Below are 20,546 nucleotides of genomic sequence, written 5' to 3'. Positions count from 1 at the left end.
CTTTGTTTTGTTGATGTTGAGTGAGAGGTTATTTTCCTGACACCACACTCCAAGAGCCCTCACGGTCTCCCTGTAGGCTGTCTCGTCGTTGTTTGTAATCAAGCCTACTACTGTTGCGTTGTCTGCAAACTTGATGATTGAGTTGGAGGCATGCATGGCCACGCAGTCATGGGTGAACAGGGAGTACAGGAGGGGTCTGAGCACACACCCTTGTGGGGCCCTAGTGTTGAGGGTCAGCGAAGTGGAGATGTTGTTTCCTACCTTCACCACCTGGGGGCAGCCCATCAGGAAGTTCAGGACCCAATTGCAAAGGGCGGGGTTGAGACCCAGGGCCTCAAGCTTAATGACGAGTTTGGAGGGTACTATGGTGTTGAATGCTGGAAGGCAGTGTATTCACGAATTATGAAAAGCCTTGGTATCTTTACACTTTAAAGCTGGACTGCAACACAGAGCATGAAACTAATGTAATTGTGGGTTTCTTCTCCGGTCCCGCTCACCTCTCTCATCAGGAACAGATTTGACACATGCAGGAGATAGCAAAATCCAGCACTGTAAATTATATTCCTACAGTCAATACTTCATGACTGATAAAGACAGAGACCTGCATAGCATTCACATACATCCCTCTTACCTCTCTCATCAGGAAAATAGATGGATGTACACAACAGAAGACAGAAAGTCTAGGCCTAAATATTCTATTCCTTCAGTCAATACTTCATGACTGATAAATATAGACAGAGACCTGCATAAAATGTTCTGTCCTTTCACAGAAGTTTAATGGACAATATACACTCTTTGAAAAAGGGATCCAAAAGGGTTCTTCAGCTGTCCCCATAGGAGAACCCTTTCTGGTTCCAGGTAGAACCCTTTTTGGTTTCAGGTAGAAACCTTTTGGGTTCCATTTAGGACCCTCTGTGGAAAGGGTTCTTCATGGAACCCAACCGGGTTCTAACTGGAACCAAAAAGGGTTCTTCAAAGGGTTCTCTTACAGGGACAGCTAAATAACCATTAGGTTCTAGGTAATACCTTTTTTCTCTAAGAGTGTACAGTGTGCACCCAATAAATTGTTCTATCAAAAAGTTATTGAGGTTTATTGTATTTATAAATCCGACCAGTTTCTTATTTAGAAGTTTTGATCGAAGGCAATTTACCGAGAACTTTGATATGAGATGAAGTTTATCTTTGAGAAGTGTCTCAGAGTTGTCACCATATTCTCAGGAGAGAAGTGCACACATAGATACAATAAAATACAAGGTTTTATATTTCATTATGTGAGTCCACACACCTCTTCCTCCATTCTCTTCAAAAGCAAATGATAAAAAAGTAAACAAGGAAGGCCTTGGAGAGATTAGAAACCATGGCCTTATCCGCTCCCTAGCTGACGCTTTTCATACACTGTGGCAGTCCTCTCATCATTACATGACATATTCATTAGTCTCTCCACAATTAACTAGTTTTACCTCCCACTACTCACGCTCGCATCTCACCCTTGTTACATTACATTACATTACATTTAAGTCATTTAGCAGACGCTCTTATCCAGAGCGACTTACAAAATGGTGCATTCACCTTATGATATCCAGTGGAACAACCACTTTACAATAGTGCATCTAAATCTTTTAAGGGGGGGGGGGGGGTTAGAAGGATTACTTTATCCTATCCTAGGTATTCCTTAAAGAGGTGGGGTTTCAGGTGTCTCCGGAAGGTGGTGATTGACTCCGCTGTCCTGGCGTCGTGAGGGAGCTTGTTCCACCATTGGGGTGCCAGAGCAGCGAACAGTTTTGACTGGGCTGAGCGGGAACTGTGCTTCCTCAGAGGTAGGGGGGCCAGCAGGCCAGTGGTGGATGAACGCAGTGCCCTTGTTTGGGTGTAGGGCCTGATCAGAGCCTGAAGGTATGGAGGTGCCGTTCCCTTCACAGCTCCGTAGGCAATCACCATGGTCTTGTAGCGGATGCGAGCTTCAACTGGAAGCCAGTGGAGAGAGCGGAGGAGCGGGGTGACGTGAGAGAACTTGGGAAGGTTGAACACCAGACGGGCTGCGGCGTTCTGGATGAGTTGTAGGGGTTTAATGGCACAGGCAGGGAGCCCAGCCAACAGCGAGTTGCAGTAATCCAGACGGGAGATGACAAGTGCCTGGATTAGGACCTGCGCCGCTTCCTGTGTGAGGCAGGGTCGTACTCTGCGAATGTTGTAGAGCATGAACCTACAGGATCGGGTCACCGCCTTGATGTTAGTGGAGAACGACAGGGTGTTGTCCAGGATCACGCCAAGGTTCTTAGCACTCTGGGAGGAGGACACAAGGGAGTTGTCAACCGTGATGGCGAGATCATGGAACGGGCAGTCCTTCCCCGGGAGGAAGAGCAGCTCCGTCTTGCCGAGGTTCAGCTTGAGCTGGTGATCCGTCATCCACACTGATATGTCTGACAGACATGCAGAGATGCGATTCGCCGCCTGGTTATCAGAAGGGGGAAAGGAGAAGATTAATTGTGTGTCGTCTGCATAGCAATGATAGGAGAGACCATGTGAGGATATGACAGAGCCAAATGACTTGGTGTATAGCGAGAATAGGAGAGGGCCTAGAACAGAGCCCTGGGGGACACCAGTGGTGAGAGCGCATGGTGCGGAGACAGATTCTCGCCACGCCACCTGGTAGGAGCGACCTGTCAGGTAGGACGCAATCCAAGCGTGGGCCGCGCCGGAGATGCCCAACTCGGAGAGGGTGGAGAGGAGGATCTGATGGTTCACAGTATCAAAGGCAGCAGATAGGTCTAGAAGGATGAGAGCAGAGGAGAGAGAGTTAGCTTTAGCAGTGCGGAGAGCCTCCGTGACACAGAGAAGAGCAGTCTCAGTTGAATGCCCAGTCTTGAAACCTGACTGATTAGGATCAAGAAGGTCATTCTGAGAGAGATAGCAGGAGAGCTGGCCAAGGACGGCACGTTCAAGAGTTTTGGAGAGAAAAGAAAGAAGGGATACTGGTCTGTAGTTGTTGACATCGGAGGGATCGAGTGTAGGTTTTTTCAGAAGGGGTGCAACTCTCGCTCTCTTGAAGACGGAAGGGACGTAGCCAGCGGTCAAAAGTTGTTGAACTTGTTCAAAAGTAAATGAGAAAAGCCAAAGGTAGACAAAGAGGATCAGGGAAAATTACACCGTACAAAATGGATGAGAGGTCCCATGGTGCAACAGTGCCTTTGCTGCCTTTATTTGGCATTCAGAAAATGAGTGTGAAAAAGAAAACTGTTTGGCGTCAAATGAATTGCTATTCATAATCATAGCCATACTGCTGCCAGTCCAGCCATGCAGTCCCACAGAACACTGTGTGCATCTTAGAAATAAAAGATAATAAAACCAAAACTATTATGGCCACAAATGTACTGATCAATCATAGCAAAACAGATGGTCTAAAAGCAAACAGAGGGATTGAAACTTTCTGAAGAGTGTCCTTGCTTCAGCTGCAGAGTTAACTGTGCAAAAATGCAATAATTGCTTTTGTGAAAGAACAGATTCAGCTCAGCAAATGAATCATCGATGGGCTCCAAGCACAAATCACTTGTCGCACATAATTGCAAAAGGCATCATAATGTTCTCTTTCAAATTGGCTCCACTTTATGATTCTTTGCCATCATCACTGGTCAGACATATGGAAGTTAATAAAAATATTCTACATGAGCTATATTTTCAATGGTTTACTTTTTTTTGTTTGGTCTATAAACTCGTAAAATATACACAAACATGCTGATAGCGCTTCGATCCAATTACCAAGTTTAATTAACCGCTGTTTGACTACTGTGGCAGAGCCGCTGCCACCTGAATATGACAGCTGGCCACAGACTGATAGAGGAGTTGGCCCACTTACAAGACGCTGTGTTCTAACAGAAAGATAACGGAACAGCCACCTGAACCTGGCAACAAAATGATCTGGCAACCCAGCAACATCAAGCTCAAAATCCACAGCATCCTAAGGTACTGCAGTATGGGCTACTCTATTTAACAATGCAGAGAGGCCCTAATGTTCTTTCCAGTGTTCCTTTTCCTCAGGACTTGTGAAAATGTGATAATTTTTGGGGACAAATCTGAGCTTTAATTGTCCATCTGTTCATTCTGAACTTTTCATGAGGCATGAGATGAGACATCTGCCCATTTTACTGACTCCATTTAGTGGGCCTAGTAACAAAGAAATCAATCACAAGATGAGACTATTAATTAAAAAGAGAACAAATGAACTGTCTGGGTAATAGACATCTGTGAACTTCCCACCCATGGAGACCCAGAGAAGTAAAGGAAGGGGGATGTTCTGTGTAACTACAGTATATTGGACAGTGTGTTACTATGCTGACCTCAACTTCTACTCAAAGTTGTCGGGCTCCCTTTGAAGCCCGAAGTTCATCCTGTCGACAAGTTTTTTTTATCAGCATGTCATCCCAGAAATCCATACACTCCTGTGATCCCTGGCTGTTTCCAATTCCTACTCTGCTGTAACAATGTGCTCGAGTGGATTCTATACGAGAATCTATCTCCTTTCTCCTTGTCACCAAATCAATTCACAGCAAAGGCACCCTTGAGAGAAAACAGCTTTGAAGTTGGACACAGACTGAGTGAAGAGAGAAGAGTGTGAGAGCAGACCTAGTCTTGTGCTTCAGGAGCATCATCAACACTGATTCTTCCTGCCTGTTTGCCGTCACAGCCAGTCAAACATGACTCACACCTTTCACCTATAGCTAGCTGGTCTACAGAAGTAGTGGAATGAGTCAGTACCTTTGATCTGGCCTTGGAAACATATGTTGGTCTGAGATAACGCTGTCCCCTTTAGGACCAATCATCTAGGGGTCTCAGTGCAAGAAGGAACAGAGGGAGCCAGTACTGCGGCCATATTAGATATTTTTCTGTCAACTGAGGGACTTTCTAATATGGATTCTGTGAGACAAGGGGGTCTTAAAGCATACATCACCTTACATTGCTGCATCTCGTCACGCTAGAAGATGTCTCGCCTACATCAACTGACATACATAGCCAAGGATTGTCTGTACGTCTCTGACTTTGTGTGTAACTATCCCACATGTCTTTCTGGGCAGAAAGCAGAGATTACTGAATGCTGATCGCAGCCGTCCTTCACATATAGAGTAATACATCACGAGCAGACCATAAATGGATTCAGAAGGGAGAAATAGAAACACAAAATAGAATGCGGCCCCATTGAAATGATACGTCTTAGAATGTGTGGAGAGCATGGAACCAAGGTGTTCTCTGTCTCTGCGGGAGAAAAGCAGCTAATTACTGGCTGGTGACTGCAGCGGTCGATAGGCCCTAGTTCCCTGCAGGGCCGTATCCATTGGAAACGGGTCTGAGATCGAGCTCGCTGTGGGAATGGGAGAAGTGATCACCCACCGCCTCCCTGGAAAAGGTCTCGGTGGTATTTTGAGGCTCGGGAGGGGGGCCACGACAAGCCTCCATTCAAACTAATGAAAGCTCACAGGTACCCTGAGCAACTCTGACAGATCCCTCTCAGGCAGAGAGAGACAGAGAGAAGGGCAGAAGGCAGCTCCACAGAGACTGGTGGACTGAGAGTGTGTACACAGAGACATTGACAGTCAGACAGACACATGAACATGAGGGCAGACAGGCAGACAAACAGGCAGACAAACAGGCAGGCATGCAAGAAGGCAGAGAGGTCAACATGCACAACAGGGGCCACATTTCAACCTGCATTCACAGGAATCTAATTTACAATCTATTACAAACCATATTACTGCCTCTATAATTTTCTCTAAGAATTTGACCTCAACGCAGTCATAAACTGTCATGTGTGTGGCACAATGGGCAAACGTGACAATGAAAAACTATTATTTGATTGGGGTAAGGGACGAGAAGAAAAGGTGAGCCATGTCTTATGTCACAGTAACACAAGTATGGAATGAGTCAGATTGTTCATCAGTGTAAATTTATTCACTAATGGCTTCAAAATAACCCTCTCAAAAGAGGTGCCTTTTTCAGACATTAATTAGAAAGGATTATAACGAGACAATAATGTACTATTTGTCTCCAGGCAAAGACATTTGATTATATCATTAAAGTATGCGGCACGTAGCTGGGCTAATGGTATGGCATTATCAAAACCAATCAATTTTGCCTCCATCATTTTAATTTATAGATGACCAAGATGTGTAACTTCGCAAACAACTGGAAACGGTTCGTTACTCCAACAGTCTTGTTTTGTAGTTAGGTAGGCGGGGAAAATACTGTAGTATGACTAATGTGAGATAAGCACAATGGAGCAAGTAAGCAACCAGACGTTCTTATGCTCAAATCCTTGATGGCGCTTTTGCTGTTGTAGCATTATCCAAGTACTTAAATGAATAATTCAATACAACCACATTCTTATCCCTGATCCCCACATCAATATGAATAGGGCCAGGCAGACTAGCTTTACAATCAATATTTCATCCTGCCAGGAGCAGTAGCATACCCAGCCATGCACCAGAGCCCACAAACAGCAGCCATATACAACGCTGAGTTGCTGCTCCAGACATCTTCTCGCCGGTCGGCCAAATTAGTGCAAGTTGGAAGCAAGTGTATCTACAGAATGATGAGGAAATGATTCACATGGAGAATGATCACATCATCCGAGACGTGCAAATCAACACAAAAATGGCGACATTTCAAGCTTCAAAGCCATGGTCGGTGTTACTAAAGTGAGGGATAGTGGACTGTAGTCGACACCAATGGATGATACAGAGTCCGTTGACAATTTTTACCGCCAGCTCAATGCTTCATCCTGGATTGACCACAACAATACATCACCTCAGATCTTCCCATTCCTAGTGTGGCAGCCATATTGGACTTTTCATGCACAGTTAAAAGACAGGTCACTTCATTTATAAAAGAGTGAAAGAGACCCTTTGGGCATGAAACAGTAACAATCCAAATACATATATTGGATACCAAAGATCTGGCCTCGGGCCATGTGAGTACACACACACATTCTACACATTCAAGCACCACCTTGGGGAATAAGAAGAATGAGAGAAAAAAAACACTGAATGACTGTGTCCTTCAAACCTAGAGTCCATTTGTTCTGATTATTGGATTCTCTGAGATGACTCTGAATTCACAATGTTGGCATTTTTGTGCTCTTCTTACAAGTCAGCAGCAGCATACAGGACCATACTGTCAGCGTTAGTGTGCAGTGCCGCCCTCCTACAGTGGGGCCATTCCTCAAAGCGTCAGACAAGGCCTGTACCAGAGGACATTACACTTTTTTGCTGTGTGATCTTTTAATTAGGGGCAGTTCGCCATTTTTGCTGGTCATTTAAAGAAATGCACCTGACCCTCCCATTGTACTCTAAAATAAATTGCACCCCCCCATAGAATACACTCAAAATAATGTTTACGACCACAAATAACAACAACTGTAGCAACCCTGCGTTTATAACAAAGATATCGACTTTGCCACTTCAACATGCTTTTGTGGTACAGTCGATGCCACGCAGGGCTACGGTCCAGAATGTTGAGCGTTCGACCCCTTCCATGGATGAGCACACTCTCCCTGCCTGACTCATTACACTACGATCAGAGCCGGCTGTAGACAATGATCAGCTAGGAGGAAATCAGATTTTAATCATTTTGATGCAATATTTATAATTATCTAAAATATATGCAACACATTTTTCACCAACAGCTTTCTGTGCCAATGCACCACACAACCAATAAATAAAGCATACTGACTTTGGGCACCCCCATATCATGGTTTGTATTCTGCCACCTCTGGTCTCTTGGCCCTCTCACCATCTGAAAACGTACCTCTTCAAAGAGTATCTTAAATAATCCAACAGCACCCTTCCTTGCATCACATCCTCACCTCCTCACCCCCCCCCCCCCCCCCACGAGTAAAAATAATTATAAATAAATGCATTTCATGAACTAACAATTGCACTTGAATTGTCCCCTCCTTACTGGCACTGACTTTGCTGATAGCTACTTTATTGAGGAAAAATGTACATACATGAAGATGAATGCACGAACAGTAAATCGTTCTGGATAAGAGCGTTTTCTAAATGACTAAAATGTTTAAAAAAATAAAATGTTTTAGGCTGAGGCTATCGAATGTAACAGATGTCTCTTTACATTCATCAATGGAAAGAGACACAGTTTGTATTGATTTATTGGCTGATTTTATTTGTCAGTCAAAAAAATACATATATAAACAATCAGTGGCGACCCGTCATTCAGGGCAGGTGGTCTCTTTTTTGTTTTCTTGAGTAAGCTCCAAAATGCAGGTGTTTCAGCGTAGCATAGTGCTTTCTGTGGTGTTGGGGAAAGCCAGCAGAAAATACGGAGTGTTGCGCCGTGATTGGCTCAGTATTCTGTCACTCATGGGGACACTACATCACCACTAAGTCTAAGGGTAGAGCTCTAAAATTCTAGGCCCTTGGGTGCTGCCATAGGGTTACATTAGAAGTGCCCATCCAAGAAGGCTCAAGGTCATTGGCCACAGATAAAATTACGTCAAATCACGTTATATCTACAGTAACTTTGATTGGACTGATCATGTCAACATCATACTTGAAAAATCCTAGCTAGCAGTCATCATCACGAATCAAGTCGACTATCTACTGGAAAATACTTTTTAATCCTTTTCATATGAATAGAAATAACGAAGAGAAATTAAAGATAAAACATGTTGGTGCTCATCAGCCATTGGACATAAAGATTACACAACAAGTTGGAAATCTCAAATTCAACAATGAGTGGTTTGGAAGGAATCAGTGGCTAACTGCAAGCATTGCAAAGTAATCATTCACCTGCTATTCAGTGGAATGGCTGTGTGGTCCCAAGTCTAAGATTAAGGGTCTCTTTTCCTAGTTTAAAATTATAAACATTCAACATTGGCCATGGTGTCAATGAAGCGTGATTTGTGCCGCACTCAAAATAATTGTTAACTCGGAACTGCAAAATCTGTTCAACTGGGAACTCGTGAAAAACGAGCCACGACTGGGAAAATAAGTTTTGAACTTTCATCCAACTCGGAACTCAGGCCTCTTTCTAGAGCTACAACCTGAAGATCACTGACGTCATCATGATTCAACCTTTTTTTCTTCGAGTTACCAGTTGTCTTGAATGTACCATAAATCCAGAGAATGGCAGACTTTGATGACAAAATTTGCCCTTGAAGGACCGCCGCACCACCTTCCTGTTCAAGTGAGCACAACACAACAAGGTGAGTCCAAAAACGTCTTGCATGCTGCTGCATAAATTATGTAATATGCCAGGGATATATGTATATAGTAGCTAATAAAGTAATACTAAGTGCATGTTGTGTAGTAAGCTGTTAGTAGCTTGTGTGCATCACCCTAATAATTTGGTCTATTTTCACCTCTTAATTTTGCCTACTGTTCTGACTTTGTGGTGCACATGTAGCCTATAACCTGTTTTTGAGAAATGTAATCATCAAATATTGTAAGAGCTTTCGTTGTCTGCTTTTATGCCCCCTTTATTTATCCTACAGTTCTGACTTGGTGTGCAGGAAGAACACTGTAAGAATGGCCCATGTTCTGAATTCTGTCGCTGTACATTTCAAAAGCGCTGAACAAATAGTTATATTGACTACGTCCGTCAAAGCTCGCTCATTAATGTCAATCAATCGAAATTACGGATTTCCTCTTATCGTCCCCTTTATGCCATAGTTTATACATCTCAATTGTCAGTAGAAACCACATTTGTTTAAGCAAGTCAGCCATATCAGCTATGTTTTAAAAGGCAGTAAATGAGGCTGAAGGAACTGTTTCGCTGCCAGACAAGGCTACGCTGATAGCCAGGTGTAGCAGTATTAAGGTGTTGGGACTGCTGTTGGGACTTTATGTAGGCCTTAACAGTTTGTGGGCACCGTTTGTCACCTTTATAGTGCAATTAATGTATTGTTTCGTGTTGTGTTGTGCAGTGGCTTTGCTGCCATGCATCCCACATAATTTATTTTGCCCCACCAAGATTTAAATGCTAAAATCGCCCACTGTACACAATACAAAGATTTTTAAAAGTGACCGAGATTGCACAATAAAGTCAGGGACTAATTTCCTTTGTGGTTGCAATTTCTTACATAACTACGCATACAATTACATAGATAGACTTGAGTCTTTAAGGTGTCTATAGCTAGGTTTCCGTCCAATTGGCGACAGATTCTCATCTGAATATTCTAAAATCTGCATAAAAACAACATGCAAATGTTCCCATCAGAGTTGTGTTTCCATCAAATGTACTTGTTGCGGTTATTGTCTGTGCGTAAATACGTAGTGCACATAAAAATAACTTTTGCAATTAAATTCCCATGTACCGAATACTGCCAATACCATGTACTGGTATTGGCACATGCGCTGTAGCCAACAGCTCGCATATACAGTACAGTGCAGGTATAGCCTACTACATAATACAATTATTATGGACAGAAGTGTGAGATTATGACAGCCAAGCTTCATTTATCAGCAGAATAAGACCCTCAATATTTATTGAAAGGAGCATCAAGCTCATCACCGTACACTTTCACCACCCTGTGAAGTTCATCATTTATTTCATCTGTAGCCTAATAAACTGCATGCCTTCTCATGATGTCATGACATTTTTTATCCAACATGTACTCACATAAAAAGGTTGGATGGAAACCTGGTTAATGCCAAGCCATTTCGAGGACTCTGGAATTACATTTTGGACGAACTTGCCCATGCCTACAGGAGATTTCTGAAGTAGCCGAATCAGATTCAAAGATTGTGACTGGTTGTGTTTATGCCACATATACAAGGTAATACATTTTAAAAGTTAAATAATAAATATTTAGGCGTTATTGAAGCATTAGGTTCTAGGTGTGCAAGGAATAGGTGCTCTGTTTGGAGGGGAGGCTGAGCTCAAGTTAAGCTTTCCTGAATATCTGGGCCTGCCGGGAGCGTATGCGGCCACATTATTAAAGGACGACTTGGGAGAATAATGATCTGCAACAGACAGCTCATCTCAGTGTCAGAAGTAAAAATGCAGCCAGTCTGGCCTGCTACTGTGCCTTTCTAGACCTTATAAACTGTTGAGAGTAGACCCACAACTGATCCAAATGGAATGAAACATTCAAATCATAGGGCTTTTACACTTTTATTCAAATGTTGTTCACTGCAGCCTAGTGTAGAATTTTGTACTCACTTAAAAAACACTAATGCAATTATTCATTGCGTTGTGGTGTTGTAGGATAGTCTAGGTAGGATAATTGTATTGTCCCTGAACAAGATCAAAAGCTTTTTGAGCAGAGTGTCTTGTGTCTTTCATGCTCAATGAGGCACCTGGCCTCTCCGCTGCCTATCAGCTATTCCTATTTGTTCTTGAGGATTCATATTGAAAATTGATGCAGCTTTGAATGCTTTTATGTGTGGTACGATTGCAAGTTAGCCTATCGCAGACCTGGACAAATGATCCACCTACCACTATTGTCACTACGAATGGTGGATAAAGGGCAGGATAGACAGTTAGACTGGTAGACTATATTGATCTGTGGTATAGTTAAGCAATAAGGCCCGAGGGGGTCATACTGTAGCATTCACCTGGTCAGTCTATGTCATGGAAAGAGCAGGTGTTCCTAATGTTTTGTACACTCAGTGTATAATGTACTAACTGATGAAAAGGCAATTGAGAAGTGAAGATGCTCTGAGATAACAAAATTCCCAAATTCATCCCTAAATTAACATACTTTTGGGGCACTGCCTCCAGTAAATAAAAGAAATTGCACTTGAGTTAGCCAACTGGCACTTTCATCTACACACCCTTAGGAACAGCTAAGGACTGTTCCCAAGCACGACGCAACGCGGAGTGCCTGGACACAGCCCTTAGCCGTGGTATATTGGCCATACATCACAAACCCCTGAGGTGCCTTATTGCTATTATAAACTGGTTACCATACCCATGGTATGCGGTCTGACGTACCACAGCTGTCAGCCAATCAGCATTCAGGGCTCAAACCACCCAGTTTATAACAAAAGTTAATGCGTGGAAAAGTAGATGAGGAAATTTGGCTTGGACGGAAGAAATGACATAGTAAAAGCTGCAAAAGAGTGAATGTAAACCAGGGAAAAAACGCCCTGTGCCCAATAAAAAAACAACACAACCCTCCCCATTTCAATCTGTCCCTTATATACAGTTGAAGTCGGAAGTTTACATACACTTAGGTTGGAGTCATTAAAACTCATTTTACAACCTCTCCACAAATTTCTGGTTAACAAACTATAGTTTTGGCAAGTCAGTTAAGACATCTACATTGTGCATGACACAAGTAATTTTTCCAACAATTGTTTACTATCAGATTATTTCACAAATAATTCACTGTATCACAATTCCAGTGGGTCAGAAGTTTACATACTGGGCCTTTAAATAGCTTGGAAAATTCCCAAAAATGATGTAATGGCTTTAGATGCTTCTGATAGACTAATTGATATCATTTGAGTCAATTGGAGGTGTACCTGTGGATGTATTTCAAGCCGTACCTTCAAACTCAGTGCTTCTTTGCTTGACATCATGGGAAAATCAAAAGAAATCAACCAAGACCTCAGAAAAAAAATTGTAGACCTCCACAAGTCTGGTTCATCCTTGGGAGCAATTTCCAAACGCCTGGATGTACCACGTTCATCTGTACAAACAATAGTACACAAGTATAAACACCATGGAACCACGTAGCCGTCATACTGCTCAGGAAGTAGACGCATTCTGTCTCATAGAGATGAATGTACTTTGGTACGAAAAGTGCAAATCAATCCCAGAACAACAGCAAAGGACCTTGTGAAGATGCTGGAGGAAACAGGTACAAAAGTATCAATATTCTCAGTAAAACGAGTCCTATATCGACATAACCTGAAAGGCCGCTCAGCAAGGAAGAAGCCACTGCTCCAAAACTGCATAAAAAAGCCAGACTACGGTTTGCAACTGCACATGGGGACAAAGATAACACTTTTTGGAGAAATGTCCTCTGGTCTGATGAAACAAAAATAGAACTGGAGGAGGCTTGCAAGCCGAAAAGGAGGAGGCTTCCAAGCCAAAGACACCATCCCAAATGTGATTCACGGGGGTGAAAGCATCATGTTGTGGGGGTGCTTTGCTGCAGAAGAGACTGGTGCACTTCATAAAATAGATGGCATCATGAGGCAGGAAAATTATGTGGATATATTGAAGCAACATCTCAAGACATCAGTCAGGAAGTTAAAGCTTGGTCGCAAATGGGTCTTCCAAATGGACAATGACCCCAAGCATACTTCCAAAGTTGTGGCAAAATGGCTTAAGGACAACAAAGTCAAGGTATTGGAGTGGCCATCACAAAGCCCTGACCTCAATCCCATAGAAAATCTGTGGGCAGAACTGAAAAAGCATGTGGCCTACAAACTTGACTCAGTTACACCAGCTCTGTCAGGAGGAATGGGCCAAAATTCACCAAAATTATTCTGGGAAGCTTGTGGAAGGCTACCCGAAATGTTTGACCCAAGATAAACAATTTAAAGGCAATGCTACCAAATACTAATTGAGTGTATGTAAACTTCTGACCCACTGGGAATGTGATGAAAGAAATAAAAGCTGAAATTAATAATTCTCTCTACTATTATTCTGACATTTCACATTCTTAAAATAAAGCAGTGATTCTAACTGACCTAAGACAGGAAATCTTTACTAGGATTAAATGTCAGGAATTGTGAAAAACTGAGTTTAACTGTATTTGGCTTAGGCGTATGTAAACTTCCGACTTCAACTGTATCTTGTAATGCTACTGAACTCTGACAGTTTCAGGACGTGATGGGAAACCAGGGGATCGCACTGAAACATACATCTCAGACATGATCTGAAATATGAAATGCTTTGCTCCAAAAACATCTATACGGACATAAATCTCGGTATCGGCCAGCTACACCAGTTCCAATGTTTTATACATTGCCTATGATGTCCAAATAAATGTTTCAACCTTTCAAAGACGCATAGCCAAACCTTCCAAGCACACCAATACACACTCATAAAAACAAAAGCCTCTATATTTTACCAAATGTTCTTTAAAAGCCAAATTCAGGCATTCTGCACCAAAATATACAGTAGGATATTTCGCCATTAAACTATTAGTGCCTATTTCCCAGGCAGAGATTAAGCCTAATCCTGGACTAAATGCTCTTTCAATGGAGAATCTCCACTGAGAATGCCTTTTAGTCCTGGACTGGGCTTAATCGGTGTCTGGGAATCCATCCCTAACGGTTTCCACATGGTAACTGCGAAGGTATAGCTAAGCCCTCTCGTTATTAACTCCTCTGGTACTTTCCTAAGAAAGGAGAACTGGATTTAAATGTCAGTTCCCTAAAATACATACACACAATGAAATCACTTGAACAACGCTTTGCTTTCACCTTTCACCCTGTTCCTTTTGGTCAGGGTTATTACAGTACAGCCAACTGACACCTAATTAGAGCACCATCTGTCCGCTTTTTCCGACCATATTTAAAACACAACAGCCATTTGATATTTTCCACTCCATACTGCTTTCTGAGGGAGAGGGAGAGGGATAGAGAGCGAGAGCAAGAGAGAAATGCACACGCACATGCACAAACACACACATGTCACCTACACACGAAGGCAGGCAGGCTTGGGGCATGTGTTTTGCAAAATAAAGTGGTGGTGGAGTAATTTAAAATTACAGAGTCAGTGATCTGTTAACAGGGAGGCCTCCAGTGAAGTCAAACCCAGCACAGTGTTTGAAAGCTGGGCTACTGGGGACTGGCTGTCCCCCTAGCATAAACAAACCCGGTTGTCACCCAACCACAACAACACAACTGAAGAGGAGAGCAGGCATAGCTTAAGAGTAGCTGTAGGGTCCTTAAACTGTGTAGATGAAAGTGCCAGTTGGCTAACTCAAGTGCAATTTCTTTTATTTACTGGAGGCTGTGTCCCAAAAGTATGTTAATTTAGGGATGAATTTGGGAATTTTGTTATCTCAGAGCTTCTTCACTTCTCAATTGCCTTTTCATCAGTTAGTACATTATACACTGAGTGTACAAAACATTAGGAACACCTGCTCTTTTCATGACATAGGCTGACCAGGTGAATCTTACAGTATGATCCCTTATTGATGTCACTTGTTAAATCCACTTCAGTGTTGATAAAGGGGAGACAGGTTAAAGAAGGACTTTTAAGCCTTGAGACAATTGAGACGTAGACTGTGTATGTGTGCCATTCGGAGGGTGAATGTGCAAGAAGATTTAAGTGCCTTTGAACTGAGTATGGTAGTTGGTGCCAGGCGCACTGGTTTGAGTGTGTCAAGAACTGCAACGCTGATGGGTTTTTCACACTAAACAGTTTCCCGTGTGTATCAAGAAACATCCACCACCCAAAGGACATCCAGCCAATTTGACACAACTGTAGGAAGCATTGGAGTCAACATGGGCCAGCATCCCTGTGGAATGCTTTCGACACCTTGTACAGTCCATGCCCTGACGAATTGAGGCTGTTTTGAGGGCAAAATGGGGTGCAATTCAATATTAGGAAGGTGTTCCTAATATTTTGTACACTCAGTGTATATCTTTTTGTCTATTAGACCTCTGACAACTTTGAGTGTGTAGATGAAGTTAAACTTGACGGCAAGAAATCTGAATATACAGTACAAAAGTGATTGACTTTGTTATGTAGTTTACAGCAGTTAAGGCCAACTATGCCAATGGCAATAAGTACACCCCAAGTGACAGCTTTATTCTGTGTGTTCATTATGTTAACTTCCATCTCTTACCTTCCCAGTGGAAATTATCTCTTTGATAAATCTAATGGGAAATTCCAATTAGAAAATCTAATCGTTTCAACAAACACAGGGGATACAAACTAGGTGGAATGAATGTGTAAATGATGTGAGAGTGATGCGCAGTATCTATCTATGATGCCAGTTCTAATGACTCATCTGACTCGAGAGCAGCTATCTAACAGCAGAGAGAACATATCAGTTTACCAGACAAGTCCACATCCAACTCTAGTGGTTTATCTCTTTGCAGGAACTCGGAAGGACAACGATGGACCTGAGGACAAAATCGCCATGCCTCACGGTGTCCATGCCTTACGCTGTCCATATTAGGACATCATCACACGTTCACGGCAAAGTATAACTTTTCCAGACACCATTTCAGGATGGCTTCAAATATTTTAGCTATATTGTTACGTACATAGTTTACAGCAGGTATAAAAGGTGCAATAATCAATATCAATAATGAAAAAGTCAAATAAAAATGTACAAGTAACAGGAGAAAGTAGCATGCATAGCAGTAAACTGATATGTACACAATGGGATATACAGTGCAGATTATGACTGTGATATAGATGCAGGATCTTAATTTGATCCAGTTTGCTACAGAAGGAAAATAATCCTGCAGTAACAGAAAATGTGAATTATTATGTGGATTATAATTAATGGACATTTTTGCAGGGGTTGATACATTTGTATCAACGCCGAACAAGGGCACTCACAAGTAAAAACATTCATGATTTGTTATTCCAAACGGGAGGTGGTTCGTGTGCAAGGTATATGATTCATGGGAGAATAGTTATAGAATGTGTTCACGATAAGTGTCCCTTTTTCTCTGTCTCTCTCTTTTTCCCCCTCTCCATCTCTGTGTAATAAGTTGTCATGGGCCTCCCGAGTGGCACAGTGGCCTAAGGCACTGCATCACAGTGCTGGCTGTGCCATTAGAGATTCTGGGTTCGAGTCCAGGCTCTGTCGTAGCCGGCTGTGACCGGGGGACCCATGGGGTGGCGCACAATTGGCCCAGTGTCGTCCGGGTTAGAGGAGGGTTGGGCCGGCAGGGATGTTCTTGTCCCATAGCGCACTAGTGACTCCTGTGATGTGCCGGGCGCAGTGCACGCTGACACGGTCGCCAGGTGTACGGTGTTTCCTCTGACACATTGGTGCGGCTGGCTTCCGGGTTAAGTGGCCATTGTGTCACGAAGCAGCGCAGCTTGGTTGGGTTGTGTTTTGGAGGACACACGGCTCTCGACCTTCACCTCTCTCGAGTCCGTACGGGAGTTTCAGCGATGAGACAAGACTGTAATTACCAATTGGATACCACGAAAAAGGGGTAAAAAAATAAAAACAAGCCGTCATATTGTCAGTCCGCTAGGGACTTTCTTCTCATATATTAAGTGTGTTTGTTATCCTGTTTTCTCATTTTAGTTAGCTAGTAAATAAATAATTAAACCAATTGGTGTAGTACTGAATCATGAGCAAGGCTGGGTTTTTTGCAGATGCATGACGTTACGACTGTTCAGAATGATGATATGATAAGAGGTAATGATTAATAAGATGACTGTTTATCGATGAAATAGGTAAAGACCTTATAGAGTTTAAACAACCTCTTCCATGGTGCCCCAAATCCCAATGAGTTAATTGTTACATGATTCATTTAATCGGGTAACAATTAAACATAGTTAGTGTATTAAATAAATAACAGTCATCAGATTAATGAAGTAAAGTATTCGTTTCAGTCTATGGATCATTAAAACACAAGAAATGACATAACCTGCATTATGGGTTCTCTATGCTTGCCCACTGTGACGCACACTTGCATGCCTTTAGACGTTTTTGCCCAATATGAGTGTGGGCTTCATATTAGGGATCCTTATTGCAATAATGAACAAAACGAGAGGTTGAGGTATTTTGTAGTCTCAGGATACCATTTGCCTACATCATTTGCCTAACACTAATCCTGGAGGCAGCACTAAACGATTTCAGCTTGATGTGCCAAGTGTTAAATGAAAATTGCCTATATTGTAAAAATGTATGATGTTTTTTGTTGTTGCTTTTCGGTCTTGATTTAAGGTTAGGGTTAGACAAAATCAGATTTTAGGAATTTGTGGCAGTGCCAGCTAGTGGCCACTGTAGAGCTGCCTCCAGAACATGAGTCCTCCCAATAAACGATAACCTGCCATCATAGCATGGTCCCATGGAATACCATATTACCATAATACCATAGAATATGTACATGTTCAGTGGAGGAAGTATAATTCCCAGCAAGACCATATCATAGACAGTACAGTATGAAGATATGTAGAAACTGCTTCTCCAATAGAAATCCCCGATCACACTTGTAGATGATGTCATGGCTACGTTAGCTAACATAGCTCATGCGCAGAAACACGTCATTGGGTCTAACAGGGTTTGTCTGAAAGGGATACAGCTTTTGTCAAAATGTACTTTTCGTTACATGTTTAGGAGAACTTATGCAGCAGGTTACAGGAATTAACGTAGAAGGTTAGGAGAATTGGGTTTAGGTTAGGAAAAGGGTTAGGGTTAGCGAAAATGCACCCCAATTTTTTTTTACGTTCAATTGGACAAAAGCGGTATCCCATCTAGGCCTGACCATCTAACGGTCGTGTCACGCTGAACTGCGCATGTGCAGGCCATCAAATGAAAAGCACTCCTTCGGTTTGTCACTTTCACGTCGTGCCAGGCTTCTTTCGCTATACTCGACCTGAGTGGGCTTGTGCTGTCCTTGAGCTTGTGTGGCAGGGGAGATTTTTGTGGGCTATACTAGGCCTTGTCTCAGGGTAGTAAGTTAGTGGTCTGTTGATATCCCTTTGGTGGTGTGGGGGCTGTACTTTGGTAAAGTGGGTTGGGTTTTATCCTGCCTGGTTGGCCCTGTCCGGGGGTAACTTTGGACAGGGCCACGGTTTCCACCAACCCGCCGTCTCAGTCTCCAGCATCTATGGTGCAATAGTCTATGTGCCGGGGAGCTAGACCCAGTCTGTCATATTTGGTGTAATTCCCCTGTCTTATCTGGTATCCTGTGTGATCTTAGGTATTCTCCCTCTAATTCTCCCATCTCTCTCTCTCGTCCCAGAGGACCTATTATTTGACCCTGCTGGTCATTTATGAACGTTTGAACATCTTGAAGAATGAACTGTCCTTAATGGCCATGTACTCTTATAATCTCCACCCGGCACAGCCAGAAGAGGACTGGCTACACCTCAGAGCCTGGTTCCTCTCTAGGTTCTTTCCTAGGTTCCAGCCTTACTAGGGAGTTTTTCCTTAGCCACCATGCTTCTACATCGGCATTGCTTGCTCTTTGGGGTTTCTGTATAAGCTCTTTGTAACAACTGCTGAATTAAAACGGGCTTTATAAATACATTTTGATTGATTTGATTGATTGTAGTAAAGACACGTTTAGCTACTTAAGACATTGGCACGAATCTAGGTTTTGCCTTTAGAATTCCAGACAATTAACAACTAAGGATACTTTTCACTTCTCCCATTGACTTGCCAAACCCCAAATCTGGTCTGCCGAGTCTGTCAAGTCTGCTTCTCAACACGTTGCCGGAAGTATCGCTATGATGTGCCTCTGGGTTTGAAAACTCTGTGACCATATTGTGTATGAATCTATCAAAGCAGTATGATCTTGGTATTAAGAAAAAGTGAAAAGGAGAGCTGCTGTTTGAATTGTCATCATTCTTATACTCTCTCTCCCTCCCCCTCTATCTCTCTCTCATTCCCTCTCTTTCTCTGTTCTTTTTATTTAATTCATGGAGAGAAAGGGGTGAAGGTAAGAAATAACCTCTAGCTAGCAACTGACTGTAAATAATGTTCTTGTCTGAAAGCCTCCAATAAAATAATGATTTTATTAATATGTCTGATCCTAAAATCTCTGCACCAGTTTTGAAATCCAGAATCGTCATACCAAGTGAACTGAACCCATTGGCCCTACTCAGTGCTTCATGTTTTATTGCTGGAAGGGGAAAGAAGAGCCTGGGTGGAGATAATGCTCTGTGGCGTACTCTTTTCTTGGATTTATTCTTGTTTTTATCTTCACATTTTTTTATTGAATCATGTTCAGCTTCCAAAACTCTTCAGTATGGTGGTCACAAGTTGCAAAATAATTTATCCTTCTGGCCAGCCCTGTTCCTATACCTTTCTCACTATGTTCACAATCATAGGCATAGTCATTATCTATTTCCTCAACATAGGTGACCTTCTGTGTGTTAAAGGTCCCACACAGTCATCCTATTTCTCAAGCCTTTGAATGACCAAAACATCACCCATAATATTTGTACAACATTAAAACACTCAGAATTGAAGACATTTTAGCTATTCTCTCATCTTTAACTACCAGGACGCCTGAAAGAACAGGCTGAGTGGGCGGAGAGCTTATCTTCATGATCTTGCCTTGATTGACAGCTCTGAAATGCACTTGTGGTCGTTGCCAGGTAACAAGGTAAACAATGGGCTACAGGATGTAGATGAAAACAGCATAAAACAGATGTATAGGACCATTTGAAACATGCAATATTTGGTTGTGCACTTTTTTGTGAAACTTTTGAATGTTTGTATTTGGAAATGTTTGTCTGCCTGAAATGCTCAACTGATGTAGATTTGAAATGAACGACTATAACTCGTATATGTTTTCACAGGCTTCACAGCATAACCCCTCGTCTTTGGCTGTGGGAAAGCTGGTTTTGTATCACAGCATTCCTGCTGCAGTGATTGCCTGGGAAGCTGTGCAGATAGACATTTTAGAAAGTTCAACACATACTCT

Source organism: Salmo salar, chromosome 02 (assembly GCF_965601325.2).
Source record: "Salmo salar chromosome 02, fSalSal1, whole genome shotgun sequence".
In the NCBI taxonomy this organism is placed as follows: Eukaryota; Metazoa; Chordata; class Actinopteri; order Salmoniformes; family Salmonidae; genus Salmo; species Salmo salar.
Note: the sequence above shows the minus strand (reverse complement) of the source record.